Source organism: Bos indicus x Bos taurus, chromosome 1, assembly GCF_003369695.1.
Source record: "Bos indicus x Bos taurus breed Angus x Brahman F1 hybrid chromosome 1, Bos_hybrid_MaternalHap_v2.0, whole genome shotgun sequence".
Taxonomy (NCBI): domain Eukaryota; kingdom Metazoa; phylum Chordata; class Mammalia; order Artiodactyla; family Bovidae; genus Bos; species Bos indicus x Bos taurus.
In genome coordinates, this window is record NC_040076.1 from 130,177,860 (window position 1) to 130,194,652 (window position 16,793).

General features: G+C 49.5%; 1 protein-coding gene across 6 annotated transcripts in view; it reads right to left on the minus strand.

Annotated features, from left to right (window-relative positions):
• Positions 1–16,793, minus strand: part of MRAS (muscle RAS oncogene homolog) — a 68,945-nt gene that overhangs the window by 50,319 nt on the left and 1,833 nt on the right. The window lies entirely within an intron of this gene.

The window sequence follows — 16,793 nt, forward strand, 5'->3', positions numbered from 1 at the left end:
ACAAGAGGCTAATAAGTAAGCACACAGGGAGAGCAGGAGGGTATCATGCCCAGCCTGTGGGCACTGCAGAAGGCTTCCTGGTAGAAGCAATGCCAAAAATGGGGTCTTGTAGGCCAAGTAGGTATCAGCTAAGCTGAGTGATGGAGACAAGCATATGCTAGGTGAGGACCAGAAGGTGCAAAGGAGTAAAGCACAGAGGTGTGAAAAACCAAACAGGTGCCAAGCTCTGCAAACAACACGCTGTGACTGGACTGCAGGATGCGCCCTGTGTGCCATGGCGGTGGGGTGGGGGTGGGGTGGGGGTGAGGTGGGAAGCGGGCGGTGAGGACCACTTGCTACTCCCTGACAACCAGGGATGTCGGTCTTTGTATCCTGAGCACTAAGCACAGAATCTGGCATGTGGTGGCTGCCCATCAGCACTGAATGATGAAGGAACAAGTGCGGGGCTGTGGGGCGAGGTGGGAGGAGCACAGGGCGCGTGGAGGCCCTGGGACTCTCCCCTCCCCACAGGGTGCCACGTAGGGTCTCTGGAAGGCTGCCCAGTCTGGTGGGCCCACAGCCCTTTCTGATGACCACAGTGATGTTCATCCAGCAGAAAAGCCCAGTGGAGACTGGATAAGTTGTGTGAGAACTAAGGGCTCCAGAGGCTCAGAGGAGCAGGGCAATAGATGGAAGGGGCTGCAGGGTCAGGTGGGAGCAGAAAGGTCACATAGGAAGAGCTGGCATGGCCACAAAGGTCCCAAGGCAGAGCTGCAAGGGGTGGCATTTGGTCTTCCCGGTTAGCAGCCAGGAGCAGCATCAGGGATACCAAGGCATGTGCCCTTGGGCACAGCTGGAAGAGGGCCAAGCTGGGATTTGGCACTGAGACTAACTGAAAACTAAAATTCTGCCCCACTCCCCACCCAGCTACTCCAGGGGTGGGTGGTCTAAGAAACTCTCAGGACCGAGGGATTAACGAGGGCTTCAGGGTCTCAGGTCCACACTGCCCTTCAGAACCACATGCTCCGTTAGTACCCCTGGGTCACGGGGTGCTGTCACCAGCCACTTGGCCCTCACAGACCCACGTCCTCATGGGTTGGGGTCCCACCAACCCCCCGTCCCTTCTTTCCCCACATCCTACCACCACAGGGAGGGTGGACTGAACCCAGTCCAGGGGTGAGGGCCAGGGCTGCTGCCCTACCGCAAGAGGCAGAGAGGAATTTAAATTCTTATTCTCAGGGACTTCCTTGGTGGCCCAGTGGTTAAGAATCCAACTTGCAATGCAGGGGACATGGGTTCGATCCTTGGTCAGGTAACAGATCTCACATGCCACGGAAAAACTAAGCCCACAGACTACAACTAGCGAGTCCGTGTTCTGCGACGAAAGATCCTGCATGCTAGAACTAAGGCCCGATGCAGCCAAAGAAAGGAAGAAATACTTGTTGTTGTTGTTGTTCTTATTCTCAGTCCCGGAGTTCTCTCCATTTCGCTAGTGCAGGGCAGTTCCACTGACAGCTGAGGAGGAGAGTTTCTCAACCTTAGAGAGGCATCTGTGTGGGCACTGGGAAAGTCAGGCTGGCTATCACCCCACTGCAGAGAGCTAACTTCTGGGCTCCCAAAGCGAGGCCCTCAGACTCCCCAAAGCCTGGCAGGTTGCTCCCCATTCTGATTCAGCTGCCCTCTCAGGCCACGTCTGGAGCAAGGGCTCCTGTGAGCCCCCCGCATCTTCACATCTCCTCCTGGGCTGGTCCGGCTCAACCCCCACAGGCCCCTTCTCCCGCCCTCTGCCCTGGCCCTCTGTCCTCTGCCTCCCCCATCCGCTCCAACATCCCTTTACCTTGCTTGAATCTCAGGCCAAGGCCTGGTGGCACGTCCCCCTCAGTGGCTGGCTCTGCCTTGTCGCCTGCCCTCCACCAGTGCTGGCCTCCCCAACTCCAGCGCTGTCACCCGCCGACTCCAGTGCTGTCATCCCTCACCCAATCCCGGGCACGGTGCTCCTAGAAAACCCGCCATGGGAGCTGGAAGCTCTTCCCACAGGCCCACCTGAACTGCCCCAGTATCTGCGTCCTTAGGGACAGAGGCAGTGCTAACCTGTCAGGGAGTCTGCAAATGAATGCTATCTGCCTGTACTGCCTTTTTACTTTCCCTGCCTGTGAAAACATTCCCTCTGAGGAACAGCCACCCTGTCTCCCAGCCTCCCAAAGCCACCCCTTCCTCCCTGGCCTCTCTTACTCCCCAGGTCACCTTCCACTGAGCCACCTTGCCTGTGACAACCTGGAGTGCTGGCCAGGTGGCAGCCAGAGGGCTTTGCGGCCACTATTCCATTTGACTCATCATGGCCACCTCACTGACAGGGCTCTGTTTAGCCCCTGAGGTCCCCGAGGTTGTCTAGGCCATGCATCTCCATCTGCAAGTGACCACGAGCTCCCTTCTCAGCTACACGGCCACACTCACTCTTCTCCCTTCAAATCAACAAGCCAGGAGTTGTTTTATTATCATATTTTCCCCACTAGAGCGGGGCTGGGGAGCTATAGGCTGGACCTCATATTCCTTATCTCAAGGTCACTAACTTTCTCTTGAGTGGAGTGTGTGCTAACTGGGGCACAACTTCACAGGCCATCCCTCAGGGATGACCCAGCCTAGAGCTGCTGCCTCACAGAACCCAGGGCCTCCCACCAGCCCAGGAGGCGAGTGGCCCAGGAGAAGGGCAGGCACAGTGACAGCAAAGGGAAGGCCTGGGTGCGGGGAGCAGGCCTCCCTTTGTGTCAGCAGCCCCTTGCCTCTGAGATGGATGCTCCTTGTCAGGGCTGAGTTGTTAAACCCCACCCTCCCACATCCTGGCTGACCCACCATCTGAACTGCTTTATCCCGCAGTAGCAGAAAGAGGAGCTCGGGAGACAAATGGATACCCCAAACTCACATGTAGGCAGAGGCGAGGTGGATAAATGGGAGAAGGGGGCAGAGACAGGCAATGGGGAGCAGTGGGGCCCGGGGTAAACAGGAGACCTCTGGCAGCCTCCACCAGCTGACTGTCATGACAGGAGCATGTCTGCAACAGGGTTACCAGAGAGTCCAAATTTTTTAAGAGTAGCCAGATATCTGAATTTTTATGTAAACTCATTTTTTTTAAATGTTGGCTTCCCAGGTGGTGCTAGTGGTAAAGAACCCACCTCCTAATGCAGGAGACGTAAGAGAGTGATGAGGATTTGATTACTATCCACTCCAGTACTATTGCCTGGAAAATCCCATGGACAGAGGAGCCTTGTAGGCTACAGTCCATGGGGTCACAAAGAGCCGGACACAACTGAGCGACTTTACTTACTCACTTACTTCAGGAAGATCCCCAGGCGGAGGAAATAGCAACCCACTCCAGTATCTGGCCTGGAGAATCTCATGGACAGAGGAGACTGGCAGGCTACAGTCCAAAGGGTTGCAAAGAGCTGGACAATGACTGAAGTGACTTAGCACACATGCACCAATTAAAAAGTTGTATACACTGTACAAGACAAACAAATCACCCTCCTGGGGGACCCCAGCCCATAAGGGCACCTGCTGCTACCCTGGCCACCCTGAGCAGGCCAGCACTGAGTGGTGTGGCCGCTCCAAGGCAGATAACCTTTTGCACTGCCTTGGCCTGGCCTGGCTTTTGGTCTTGACTTTGGTGTGAGGTTAAAGGAAGGGCTTCCCTGGTAGTTCAGCTGGTTAAGAATCCGCCCTCAATGCAGGAGATTCCGGTTCTATTCCTGGATGGGGAAGATTCCCTGGAGAAGGGACAGGGTACCCACACCAGTATTCTTGGGCTTCCCTTGTGGCTCAGATGGTAAAGAATACGCCTTCAATGAGAGAGACCTGGGTTCAACCCCTGGGTTGTGAAGATCCCCTGAAGGAGTACATGGCAACCCACTCCAGTATTCTTGGCTGCAGAATTCCCACAGACAGAGGAGCCTGGTGGGGGCTACAGGTCATGGGGTTGCAAAGAGTTGGATAGGACTGAGTGACTAAGCACAGATTAAAGGAAGTGACCATCACACCAAGGAGCAGCAGTAGGGAGTGCTCAGCTCGGAGACTCTCCAGTCTGGCCATCTTTAGCTGGGAAGGGCAGAGGGGTGGCACATGCAACCACCCCAAAGCTTGGCAGAGCCTGAGGTGGAGGAGGGCAGAGAGGCACATTCAAAATTGACTATTGCTTTGATTTCTTTCCATCATGTATATACAAAATGTTAAACACCATAAATGAAAAACGTGAAAAATTTTATGTTCAACCCAAAATGAGAAAGAAACAGGACTGAGGCACATCCCTGAGGTGAGGAGAGGTGATCCAACCCCCATTCTAGACGAGTGAGCAGACTGTAGAGAGAAGGGCTGGAGCAAAACAAAGGGGAGACTTCCTGAACGCGAGGCGGGCATGGCAATGAGCGCCCTGGGGAGGCGGCGGGGGGTGGTGTTCCTGGGCAAAGGGAAAGGCCAGGGAGGCAGGACCGGGGGAGGGTCCAGCTCCCTGGGTCTGAAGGCCTGAACTTGGCTGGAGGTGAGGAAGGCGGACTTCTCAAGGACCCTGCCAAACTCTGAAAGGGCAGGAGACCACTTTTCAATCTCTTTCCCCAGACCTAAAGAGCAGCTGCATCTTCCCTGTCCTCCTGGCCAGGCTGGACCTCAAGCCCGGGATGGACAGAGAGCAAAGGGCAGAGTGGGCAGGCCCACTCAGTTCCCAAGCAGCAGGAGCCACCTAGAAGCTTCCATTGGCTGGGGGGTCGGGGGGGCTGGCTGCCTACCTCTCTTTCTTCTACATATGGCACGTTTATAAAAAGCTGTGAGTCAAAGCATCTGCCCCCTTGGCTACATGTGCGAATTTGGCTGGTGCGAACTCACTTCAGTTGTGTCTGACTCTTTGCGACCCTATGGACTGGAGCCTGCCAGGCTCCTCTGTCCATGGGATTTTCCAGGCAAGAATACTGGAGTGCGCTACCATTTCCTTCTCCAGGGGATTTTCCCAGCTCAGGGACCAAACCCACATCTCTTATGCCTCCTGCACTGGCAGGTGGTTCTTTACCACTAGGAAGCCCCGCTTCGTGTGTGACCGTAGGCAAATCGCTCCACCCACGTGCGCCTCAGCTTTCTCACCTGTTAACAACAGTATCCACCTCACAGGGTTGTTCTGAGGATGGAATGAGCCAATATACACGAGTGCTTAGAACAGCGCCTGGCACGTGAGGTGTTTATTACTGTCATCATCATCGTTGTCATCACTATGTTGTGGGAACTCTTGCCAGGGTCCCCTCCACCGAATTGCAGAGAAGGGTGCCTGGGGCCATTCAGGGCTGCTCTCCAAGCTGCCCTGAAGCACTCAGGATGGGGCTGGAAGGGAACGAAGGGGCTGCCTTTGGATCACCTCCATTGGCCTGCGAGGTGATCAGTAGGGAGACTATAGCGAGACCCCGGCCACCCAGTGGGATGCAAGACCACCACTCCTGCTGTGAAGGCATGCCAGGGCTCAACAAGGAAGCACATTTTATTCCTGATGACCCAAGGAATGAGCACCACCCACAACCCGTAGGTGGCTTATTTTGGGGTGCAGAGAAAGGCAGAAACTGCAGAGCCTCATCCCATCTGACAAGGATGAGCCCAGGAGGTAAAACTGGAGGCAGAGCAGATGTTAGAAACACGGGAATGAGTCCAACAGGCCCAGTTTGGATTCTGGTTGTGCCACCCTCTAGCTGTGTGACCCTTGACAAATTAATGTATAAACCTCTCTGTGCAAAACTATCACTGTTGGATGGGTAGCAGTAACCAGAGGGAGCAGAATCAGGCTGAGTCCTGTGGCCAGGGCTGTTCATCACGTCCTGACCAAGTGCTAAGCACTCACCTACCTTCCCTGACCAGCACCTCAGACTAGGTGAGGTCACTGCTCTGCCTCCCAAGACACCCAGTTGTCTGTCTTGACAGCACTCTGCATGCTGCACTCGTGGCTTAATTGTTTATGATGCAGTGTATATTCTCCACTAGACTGTCAGCTCCAGGAGGACAGGGCCCATGCTCCGTTTTATCCTCCATTGTATCTCTGGAGCCCAGCACATATGTTACACTGAGAAGATGCTCAATAAATACATTGACCTACCTCAGTTCTAATCCTCACAGCTACTAATAGAACAGTTAAACAGTGCACACTGTTCTAACACAAAGAAAAAAGATTAACATTTGTGTTTGCTCTGGTCATTGGGAAAGAAAGCCTGGCTGTAGACTTTGACCAGGTTCAGAACAGTGACGACAACAATCCCACAGCTCCTGCTGTGGTTCTGCAGAAGGTTGCGGTGTTGGTCTGGGGTGCAGGTGCATACCTCTTGCTCGAACAAGCTCTTTAATGGCTCTTTTCACAAGTAAAAGGGTAGGCTCCCAGCCTAGTCTCCATGTCATCATTTCTCTGTAGTTAAGAATAATGGTACGGAAATGCAAAAGACCCCGATAAGCCACAGCAATCTTGAGAAAGAAGAATGGAGCTGGAGGAATCAACAGTCCTGATTTCAGTCCATACTACAAAGCTACAGTCATCAAGACAGTATGATATTGGCACAAAAACAGAAATATAGACCAATGGAATATAACAGAAAGCCCAAAGATAAACCCACACACCTATGGGCACCTTATCTTTGACAGAGGAGGTAAGACTATACAATGGAGAAAAGATACCTGGGAAAACTGAACAGCCATGTGTAAAAGAATGAAATTAGAACTTCCTAACACCATACACAAAGATAAACTCAAAATGGATTAAAAACCTAAATGCTAAACCCAGAAACTATAAAACTCTTAGAGGAAAACATAGACAGAAACCTTTTGACATAAATCACAGAAAGATCCTCTATGATCCACTTCCTAGAGTAATGGAAATAAAAATAAAAACAAACAAATGGGACCTAATTAAACTTAAAAGCTTTTGCACAGCAAAGGAAACTATAAACAAGATGAAAAGACAACTCTTAGAATGGGAGAAAACAATTTCAAATGAAGCAACTGGCAAAGGATTAATCTCTAAAATATACAAGCAGTTCATGCAGCTCAACATCAGAAAAACAAACAACCCAATTAAAAAAATGGGCAGAAGACCTAAACAGACATTTCTCTAAAGAAGACATCCAGATGGCTAGTAAACATGTGAAAAAATACACATCACTCATCGTTAGACAAATGTAAATCAAAACTATAACTAGGTATCACCTCATACCTGTCACAACGGCGATCATCAAAAAAAATGTACAAACAATAAATGCTTGAGAGGATGTGGAGAAAAGGGAGCCCTCCAGCACTGCTGGTGGGAATGTAAATTGATACAGCCACCATGGAGAACAGTACGGAGACTTCTTAGGAGTTTTACTCTTAGAAATAAAACTACCATATGACCTAGCAATCCCACTACTGGGCATATACCCATAATTGAAAAAGATACATGTATCCCAGTGTTCACTGCAGCACTGTTTACAATAGCTAGAATATGGAAGCAACCTAGATGTCCATTGACAGATGAATGGATAAAGAAGTTGTGGTCTATATATACAATGGAATATTATGCAGCCATAAAAAGGAACAAAAAATTTTTTTAAAGGAACAAATTTGAGTTAGTTCTAGTGAGGTGGATGAACCTAGAACCTGTTATACAGAGTGAAGTAAGTCAGAAGGAGAAAAACAAATACCATATATTAATGCATCTATATGGAATCTAGAAAAATGGTACTGATGAACCTACTTCTCAGGGGCTTCCCTGGGGGCTCAGAGGTTAAAGCGTCTGCCTGGAATACAGGAGACCCGGGTTCAATCCCTGGGTCGGGAAGATCCCCTGGAGAAGGCAATGGCACCCCACTCCAGTACTCTTGCCTGGAGAATCCCATGGAGGGAGGAGCCAGGGAGACTACAGTCCATGGGGTCGCAAAGAGTCAGACATGACTGAGTGACTTTACTTTCACTTTTCATGGAATCTAGAAAAATGGTACTGATGAATCTATTTCTCAAACATAGAGAACAGACTTATGGATACAACAGGGCAAGGAGAGAGTGGGAAGAATTGAGAGAGTAGCATTGAAACATATACATTACCATGTGTAAAATTGATGCTTTTAAACTGTGGTGCTGGAGAAGACTCTTGAGAGTCCCTTGGACTGCAAGGAGATGAAACCAGTCAATCCTAAAGGAAATCAACCCTGAATATTCATTGGAAGGACTGATGCTGAAGCTGAAGCTCCAATACTTTGACCACCTGATGTGAAAAACTGACTCATTGGAAAAGAGCTTGATGCTGGGAAAGATGGAAGGCAGGAGGAGAAGGGGATAACAGAGGATGAGATGGTTAGATGGCATCACTGACTTGATGGACATGAGTTTGAGCAAGCTGTGGGAGTTGGTGAAGGACAGTAAGCCTGGCGTGCTGTAGTCCATGGGGTCACAAAGAGTAAGACACAACTGAGTGACTGAACTGAACTGGCTGATGTGTAAAATAAATAGCTAATGCGAAGTTGCTATATAGTGCAGGGAACTCAGCCTGGTGCTCTGTGACAACCTAGAGGGGTGGGATGGAGTGAGAGGTGGGAGGGAGGTTCAAGATGGAGAGGACATGTGTATACCTATGGCTGATTCATGTTCATGAATGGCAGAAACCAACACAACATTGCAAAGCAAGTATCCTACAATTAAAAATAAATACATTTATATATAAAAAAAATAATGGAAGTTGGGAGTTTTCAGAAGTTCTGGAGGAAAGTGTCCAGGAAAAGTGGTCCCTGGAAAATGGCAGTCAACTAGGCTTGAGGAGACAGAGAGCCAAGGAGGTGAGCAGGCAGGGGAAGAGGTCTGGCGCTGTTTTAACTTCTGCTCCATTCTGAGCGAGGGGCCCTTTCTCATAGGCCCTCAGCGACCGCCTGTTACACACAACAGCCTTGGCGCAGTGGGGCTCAGGGAATGAGGAAGCCACACCTAGGGCACCCACGCAAAGCGTGGCGGCTGACTCTGGAGCCCAGATGGCCAGCGGTCCTGGTCCCCACCCTGCAATCCCCAGAAATACTGCAGATGAACGGGTAATCTTCAAAGAAAAATAAATGATACTCTCAGAGAGCTTCCACAGGGAGAAAAGCTTTGTGGAAAATGAAGAACTATTGGGGAGAGCATCTCCCCACTTCCACATCTGTGGGATGAGAGCTTGCCCAGCCTAACTGGATTAAACAAGAAAGGAGGGCGGTGTGACCAGGACATGTAAGTTGCAGCAGCCCTGTCCCTGTTACAGATACGGCAAAGGAGGGCCAAGCAGGTGGGGACTTGCCCAAGGTCACACAGAGGACAGGGAGGGGACAGAGAGTCAGCAGGGGGGGCTGTGGCCCAGGATCCTCCCCACTCTCCTGTGGCTCCTCTGAGGAAGGGAGTAGGGACTGAGGAGCCTTGAGCCCCGCCTGAGGCCAGTTGCTGGTGGCCCCAGACCCTGCCTGGGCCCTCTCCTCCTTCCTTCCACACAGGGGCTCTCTCACCCTCCACCCAGCTCTCCTATCCACACATACCAGCCCCAAATAGAAAAAAAGCCCCCGTTAAGTGCTTATGAGAATGGTTATTTTGTGGAAGCGCCAAGTGACCTGCTCCCGCTCCCCCCTTTCCATCCCTCCAGCCGCCCTCAGTTTGAGCCCAGAAGTAAAACAAAGGCTTTGTTTCTTTATTTTGATTTCCTCTTTAAAATCTCAAACATGCAGGAAACACCCACCCAGCCCCAGATAAGCGGAAAGGAGCCCCGTGGGCGGGCGGGGCACGGGTCACCAAGTCTTAGCACCCCAGGAGCACCAGCAGGGCAAGGGGGTGGGGGGGGCTGACTTCCTCTTCCAGAAGAGAATGGGTATGAGTGAGCCTGTGTGCGGAGCCTAGGCCTTCCTGACTCTGACGCCAGGGGAATCTCAACCTGAGGAATGTGGGTGGGGAGGGACCATGCAGAAGACATATCTCATAGAAGTTACTTTTTTTTAAACATATGCCCCCAAGGCTTTGGGACTGTGGTTCCACCCTTTTCCATCATCTCCGGTTACAATAAAGCAGGCATTGAAGGAAGAACATGATGGACGCTATTTTAGGCTGCTGAGCCTCCTTGTGAGAGAATGGTACTCCCCAAAAAAGATGCCTTTGCCTCGGCCTCTCCCTTGGGAACTGCATTCCCAGTGGAATTAAAATACAAAGGAGTGAGCTTGGGGTCATCTAAAAGGGGGAATTTTCAAGGTGTGTTAAAAGTTCTAAAGGCTAAAAAAGAAGAAAAAACAAACAGAACTGAATTAAAACACATTTTGCCCTTGAAATGAAAATATAATGCTTTGGGGAGGCAAGAACCTGTCCCCAGGTCCCCCCAGAATGGTCAGCTCTAAGGGGAAGATGGGTCTCCCCAGCTCCAGCACATCTTCGGCTATCTCCACACAGCACCACGTGCTTACAAATACTTTTACTTTTAATCTGGGTACTTAGGATTCAAGGGACATTCCTAACATAGAGTATGTATAGCAGATTCTTAAAAAAAAAATTTTTTTTTTAACTTACAGTTTCTGCCATACATCAACATGAATCAGCCATAGGTATACATATGACCCTCCCTCTAGAACCTCCCTCCCACCTCCCACCCCATCCCATCCCTCTACGTTGTCTCAGAGCACTAGTGTAAGTTACCTGCATCATACAGCACATTCCCAGTGCCTATCTATTAACATATGGTAATGTATATGTTTCCATGCTACTCTTTCCCTTCGTCCCACTCTCTCTTCCCCCCACTGGGTCTACAAGTCTGTTTTCTATATCTGAGTCTCCATTGCTGCCCTGCAAATAGGTTCATCAGTACCGTCTTCTTAGATTCCACATATATGCATTAACATCATATTTGTTTTTCTCTTTCTGACTTACTTCTTAGGCTCTAACTTCATCTACCTCATTCATTAGAACGGACTCAAATGCATTCCTTTTTATGGCTGAGTAACATACCATAAGAAGACCATAACTGAAAAAGATGCATGTATCCCAATGTTCATTGCAGCACTTTTTACAATAGCTAGAACACGGAAGCAACCCAGAGGGCCATCAACAGATGAATGGATAAAGAAGCTGTGGTACATATATATAATGCAATATTACTTAGCAGATTCTTTTTAAACCAAAACTTTTCTTTAAAAAGTAGGCCATCAACATATGTATGTGTATTCTTGCATAAACAAATAGTTATCAGCTTTAGAATATACTTAACTGCCTTCATTGGCACAGCTTCTGACCATTTCTATTGCAAGAGAAACCCCAACAAAGCAGATCCTTCTGAGGTCTTTGGGGTCCTAGCCTTTGCCAGCTTCTGCAGCATCTCCATCAAGTCAAGGGAAAGGATGCAGACAGTGTTATCCATTGTTGGCAACTCGGACAGAAAACATTTCAACTCATTCTCACCACTTAGTAAAGAAAACCTGGGGACCACCTCAGGTCCCTGTGTTCTATCACAAAACTAATTGAAATCTGTCCCCAATGGTGACTCCTTGAAAAGCCAATCTGCTTGGGGAATGCAGGGCTTTTCCAGAAGGTTTTAAAATCTTTTCTGCACAGCTTTACAAGTGGTGCTTTGCTAACTCTCTTAACTCAAGCCTAAGTGAAAGTGAAGTCGCTCAGTCGTGTCCAACTCTTTGCGATCCCATGGACACCAGGCTCCTCTGTCCATGGGATTTTCTAGGCAAGGGTACTGGAGTGGGTTGCCATTTCCTTCTCCAGGGAATCTTCCCGACACAGGGATTGAGCCCAGGTCTCCCGCATTGTAGACAGACGCTTTACCATCTGAGCCATCAGGGAAGTCACTCAAGCCTAAGCTACATGCAAATGGGCCATGTCAGGTTCCAGCTCAGTCAGCCGGGGTGGAAGAAGGAGCCTGCAGAGCTGGGTGAGAAACCATCTCCTGTCGTCATGGAGAGCTGCCCCCTCTGCAGCTGGGACGCTTGACAGAGAGGAGGACCCAGGACCAGGCACACGGGAGCCTTGTTTCCAGGAAAGGGAGAGCGGCAAGGCGGCGGTGATGTTGTTCAGTCGCTTATTCACGTCTGACTCTTCGTGACCCCATGAACTGCAACACGCCAGGCTTCCTGTCCTTCCCTATCTCCCTGAGTTTGCTCAAACTCATGTCCGCTGAGTCTGTGATACCATCCAACTATCTCATCCTCTGTTGCCCCCTTCTCCTCCTGCCTTCAATCTTTCCCAGCATCAGGCTCTTTTCCCAAGGCCATGACAGGGGTTAGAAAGGTACCATATCAGACTCCACCTTCCTTCCTTCAAAGCAGTCCTGCACTTTAGAACATAAAATGCATTTTGCTCAAGGTTTTGAAGATGAGCAGCTTAACAAACTGTTAAGTTTGTTTCATCTAATTAGAATAAGAAAATTGTTTTTTTCCTCTCTTTTCCAAATATTTACATTTACTACCTGAATCACAGTTTGGTTTGGGCAGCTATGAGTACATGATGTGCCACAGTCTGGCCTGAAACCACGATGGTCAAGGCAGGTGTGTATGTGGGTGGAGGAACTTTTTGAAAGAGGTTAAATCCCAAGACGTACACTTATCTCTCCCCAGTGTGAGTTCAGGCAGCAAAAATATCTACTGACAACCTCGATGGAGACCCAGGTGGTTATTCATTGAATTTGTTGGGGACATGGAGCTAAGAGAGCCAAGACGTGGAAACTTGGGAGAGGGGCTCTGAAAGTCAGTCGGAGGCTGAGGGCAGGCCCAGCCAGCCAGGTCTCCTGAGCAGGAACGTGCTGAAGCCCTCTAGCATGGAAGGGATCAAGGGCAGACAGAAGGGTCCCATCTGCTCAATTGGGTTTTGGATACATGGTGTTTGTTATATATCATCCTTTGTATTTTTATATCTTTGAAAATTACATAATATGTCAAGTGTGCAAATGATGGAGGGCTTCCTGGTTGACCAGAGGATTAATGGAAATTAGGGGAAAACTGCCACCATCTAGGGTCCCTCTGCCTCTCTTGTCAACCAGCCGTACCTGCACCTCCATGGTTGCTGTCGCTTCACAGCATCCCTGTGTGTGAACTGCTCTGTCCCCTCTCCCCATGAGGCCTCCACTCCACTACAGCACTGACTATATCTGGCCAGACCCCCATGAGCCATGCCCCATGAGCACTGAGAGAGAAGGCAGGTGTCATCAGAATGACCAAAGTTATCTATCAGTCCTGGGAGCAGCACTGTGTAAGAGGTGGAGCATGCCCTCCGGGACCAAACAGACCTTGGTGAGACTCCTTCCAAGCTCTGCTCCTCTCAGGCCATGACCATGGGGGTGATTACCACTCTGAGTCCCTGTTTCCACATCTGTAAAGGGCTAACAGCAAAACTGTTGTGAGGCTTAGAGATGGCCAGTGCAGAGCCTCTAGTCCAGTCCAGCCCGGAGTGGGGGTGGACATCCAGAGAGACTATCTTCAAGCCACGTCATCTGAGGAGCGGTTGGAGAATGCAGGGCTGCTCGTGCTGGAGAAAAGCATGACTGTCAAGGTTCATATGGCACAGATCCAGTGGGACAGGTTAAGGTGAGAAAGGAAAGAACTTTGCAAGGACGAGTGAATCCCCAGTGGGTAAACTGATTTGAGGGGCAGCAACCTCCCTGTCTCTAGAAGGGCCCAGCTAAGATCTGCTCCTCAAAGGCTACACAAATTTTCCCAGCCTCTACTCAAGGGCCCATTTGGGCCAAAATGTCTACTACTGAACTATTACTGGCTTAATCTTTACCTTAAAAATTAGCATAGTTTTTAACTTAAAATCCTTATTTAGCCTTAATCTGAGCAAAATAGCCATTAAAAAAAATAGGTTTGATGTCATACCTTTATTTTTAAAATACACATAAATAAGTATATATGTAACTATTAAAATATGTCCTGCCTAAAAACCATTTACCTCACCACTATGAGAAATATGCTCTCCTAGATCTGAATTGAGACTAAATATGCTCCAGGGGCCCCTTCCTGGTCTGTGATTCTGTTATCTAAAGGCTGCCTGAATACTGATAATGCTCTTAGTTCTTATCGCCCTTTCTGGTCTCCCAAGCATGTTCTCATCTGTGTATTTCATCTAATCCCCATGACAACCCTGAGGGCGGGCTAGAGAAGTCACAGATGGAGCCTGAGCCCCTGCAGCACAGGACGCTCCCAAGGCCCTGTGGATAGGGTCAGAGAGGGCCCGAATCAGAGCTCAGGACTCCCATCCCCTGCCACCTCCTTCTATTACCACATGCTGAACAGCCAAATCCCTTCCTGTATTCTCCAAAATCTTATTAGCAACATAACCCACATCCAAACCACGATGTTTTATCCATCTAGGTGGCCAGATGCCAGCTCTGTAGATGAAAATGTGCCCCTCTGAGCAAGTCACCTCATAACCAATGGTAACCCACATTGTCATTTGGCCACCTGGCCATCAGCAGTTTCCACTGACTAAAGCTATCAAAAATACTAAAGGAGGTGGTCCAGTGGCTGAGACTCCGCCCTTCCAACGCAGGGGACCCAAGTTCATTCCCTGGTCAGGGAACTAGATCTCACATGCCGCAACTGAGTTCATACACCGCAACTAAAGATCCTGCATGCCACAGCGAAGACCCAAAATGGCCAAATAAATAAATATTTTAAAAAACACGAAAGGACAATGATAGGGACATTTAAAAGCTAAATACACACTGCTACTTCATGGCCCTTACAATGCGGATGGCTGCAGAAAACTGTCATGCCAGCGGGCAACAGACCCTGGGCTCAGTGGTGAGGCTCAGTAGATGGCCGGGGTGGGGAGGTGGAACATGCAGCACCAGCCTCATTATGGCAGCAAGAATGCTACCTGGAAGACTAGAGATGGGCACCAAGGGATGCACAGCAGACGCCAAGGAGTGCAGTGTGGATGTCCCCCTGGCCTTAACAACGTCCTCTGTTGTCTGAAGAGGGGATGGCAGCACTACGCTCTCAGAGTTCCACAAGACAGATCTGCTGGCTGAGGGCATGGACTTCCTCTCATGGCTGAGAATTATGCCCGTCCGGCTCCGCCACGACAGCCTGCTGGCCTGGCTGGGAGGTCAGAGCCTCAGAGCAGGTCCTCAGTGAACAGTAGTGAAGCAGGGGATCTAGCCTGGGATCCAGGGCTCATTTTCAGAGATCCACAAATCTCCCAAACTGTATGCCTAACTTCATACATCCAAGCAACGTTTCTCTGGGTGTCTCACTGGCATATTAAAGAGGTAGTGGCCCAAGAAGGTAAAAACCATTGCTCTGAACACTCAGCCTTCTTGGCTGCCTGTGCTATGCAAGAACTTGCTGGAAATGGCACTAATATCTCATCCCTGTACAGAGACAACACCAGGGTTGAGAGCATCTTTGGGAGATCTAAACTCTGCTTAATCCAGTATTACTTGGGTTTTGCTATTTGCAGGCAGAAGCATCCTTCTTTTCTCCCATCCCCATACAAAGGTAACTATACCTTCTAGCTAGTTAGATACCTGCCCCAGGCCTGGCAGGTGTGGAGCCTCTGGAACTCAATGCACACTTTTTTGCACACTTAAGAACATCCCAACTTTGCACAAGAATGTGTTCCCATATAGTTCACACGCGTGTGTTTTGTGAAAACTACATGATATTCATGAGCAGGTATGTTTCCAAGTGCTTCCAGGGAGGCATGCTCCTTTTGGGGCATTTCATTGGGAGACAGTGATGACACCAGATGTGAAATATAAAATGGAGGTCATATTTCCCCAAGAAGTTACTTGATCCAGCAGGCTGGTCAACTTGTGAATCGCGCTGATATTAAACCCAGACACTCCAGGAACTGGTTCAGTCCATCAGAACCCAGAAGTCTTCCCTGGTTCCACGTGATCACTCAAGCTCAGGAGCCAACCCCAGGGATAATGGACTTGTCTCTCTCTAAACAACTCAGATCAACCGAAAGTGTGAAATACCTGTGGTTAGAGCTAATGAAAGTTATACCTGTCACAAAGATATCTTAGGCAAGTGAAAACATAAGTAGTGGCAAATACACACGGAGCTGGCAGCCCAACAACTGTCACTTGCCTCACCAGTGTTCAGCAGAGGGCCTTGACCGCCCCCCTCCCATAAGGAAACACTGAAGTAGAGGGGTAAGGGGCGGTTTCTGCTAGAGCTCCTGGCTTACACAACACCCACCCCACCCCCATAGAGGCTGGCAGACCCTGTAGCTTGCAAAACTCCAGAGCATCAAAGCTTCAAACCTCCTGACCTAGCAGAGAAAGGACAAACTACACCCTAATCCACAGACAGAGAAGCTAACTAGCTGCTAGGAATGAGAAGAGACTGAGGGTCAAAATCATGACCCAAAACATTTTCAGTCCCCTAGTCAGCAGGGAAATGAGATTTATAGGAAATTGGGAGATTTTCAAAAATGTTGGCCAGCTCAAGTTTCTTTCCCGGGAAGAGAAGTAGGAGCAACTCTAAGAACTGTCATGGTGAAAATGCTTTGTTTGCTGCAAAGCCCCTGACACATGTCAGTTATTAATACCAGCAGCTCACCACCCCACACTTGAACCAAGCAGTGAAAGGCAACCGAGTCAAAGCCTAACACAGGCTGCACCTGGAGCCATGAAGCCAGGGCAGCCAGACCCTCCCCAGAGGAGCTGGAGAGCTGAGGGTCAACATGGACCCTAGATAGGATCTTGGGCAAGTTACTGACTCTTTCTAGCCCCTGTTCCCCATCTGCATGGGGGTAATAAGAAGACCCTTCTGGAGTCTCGTCAAATGATGAGCAAGCATATACACGTCAAGTGCCTGGTCTGTGAA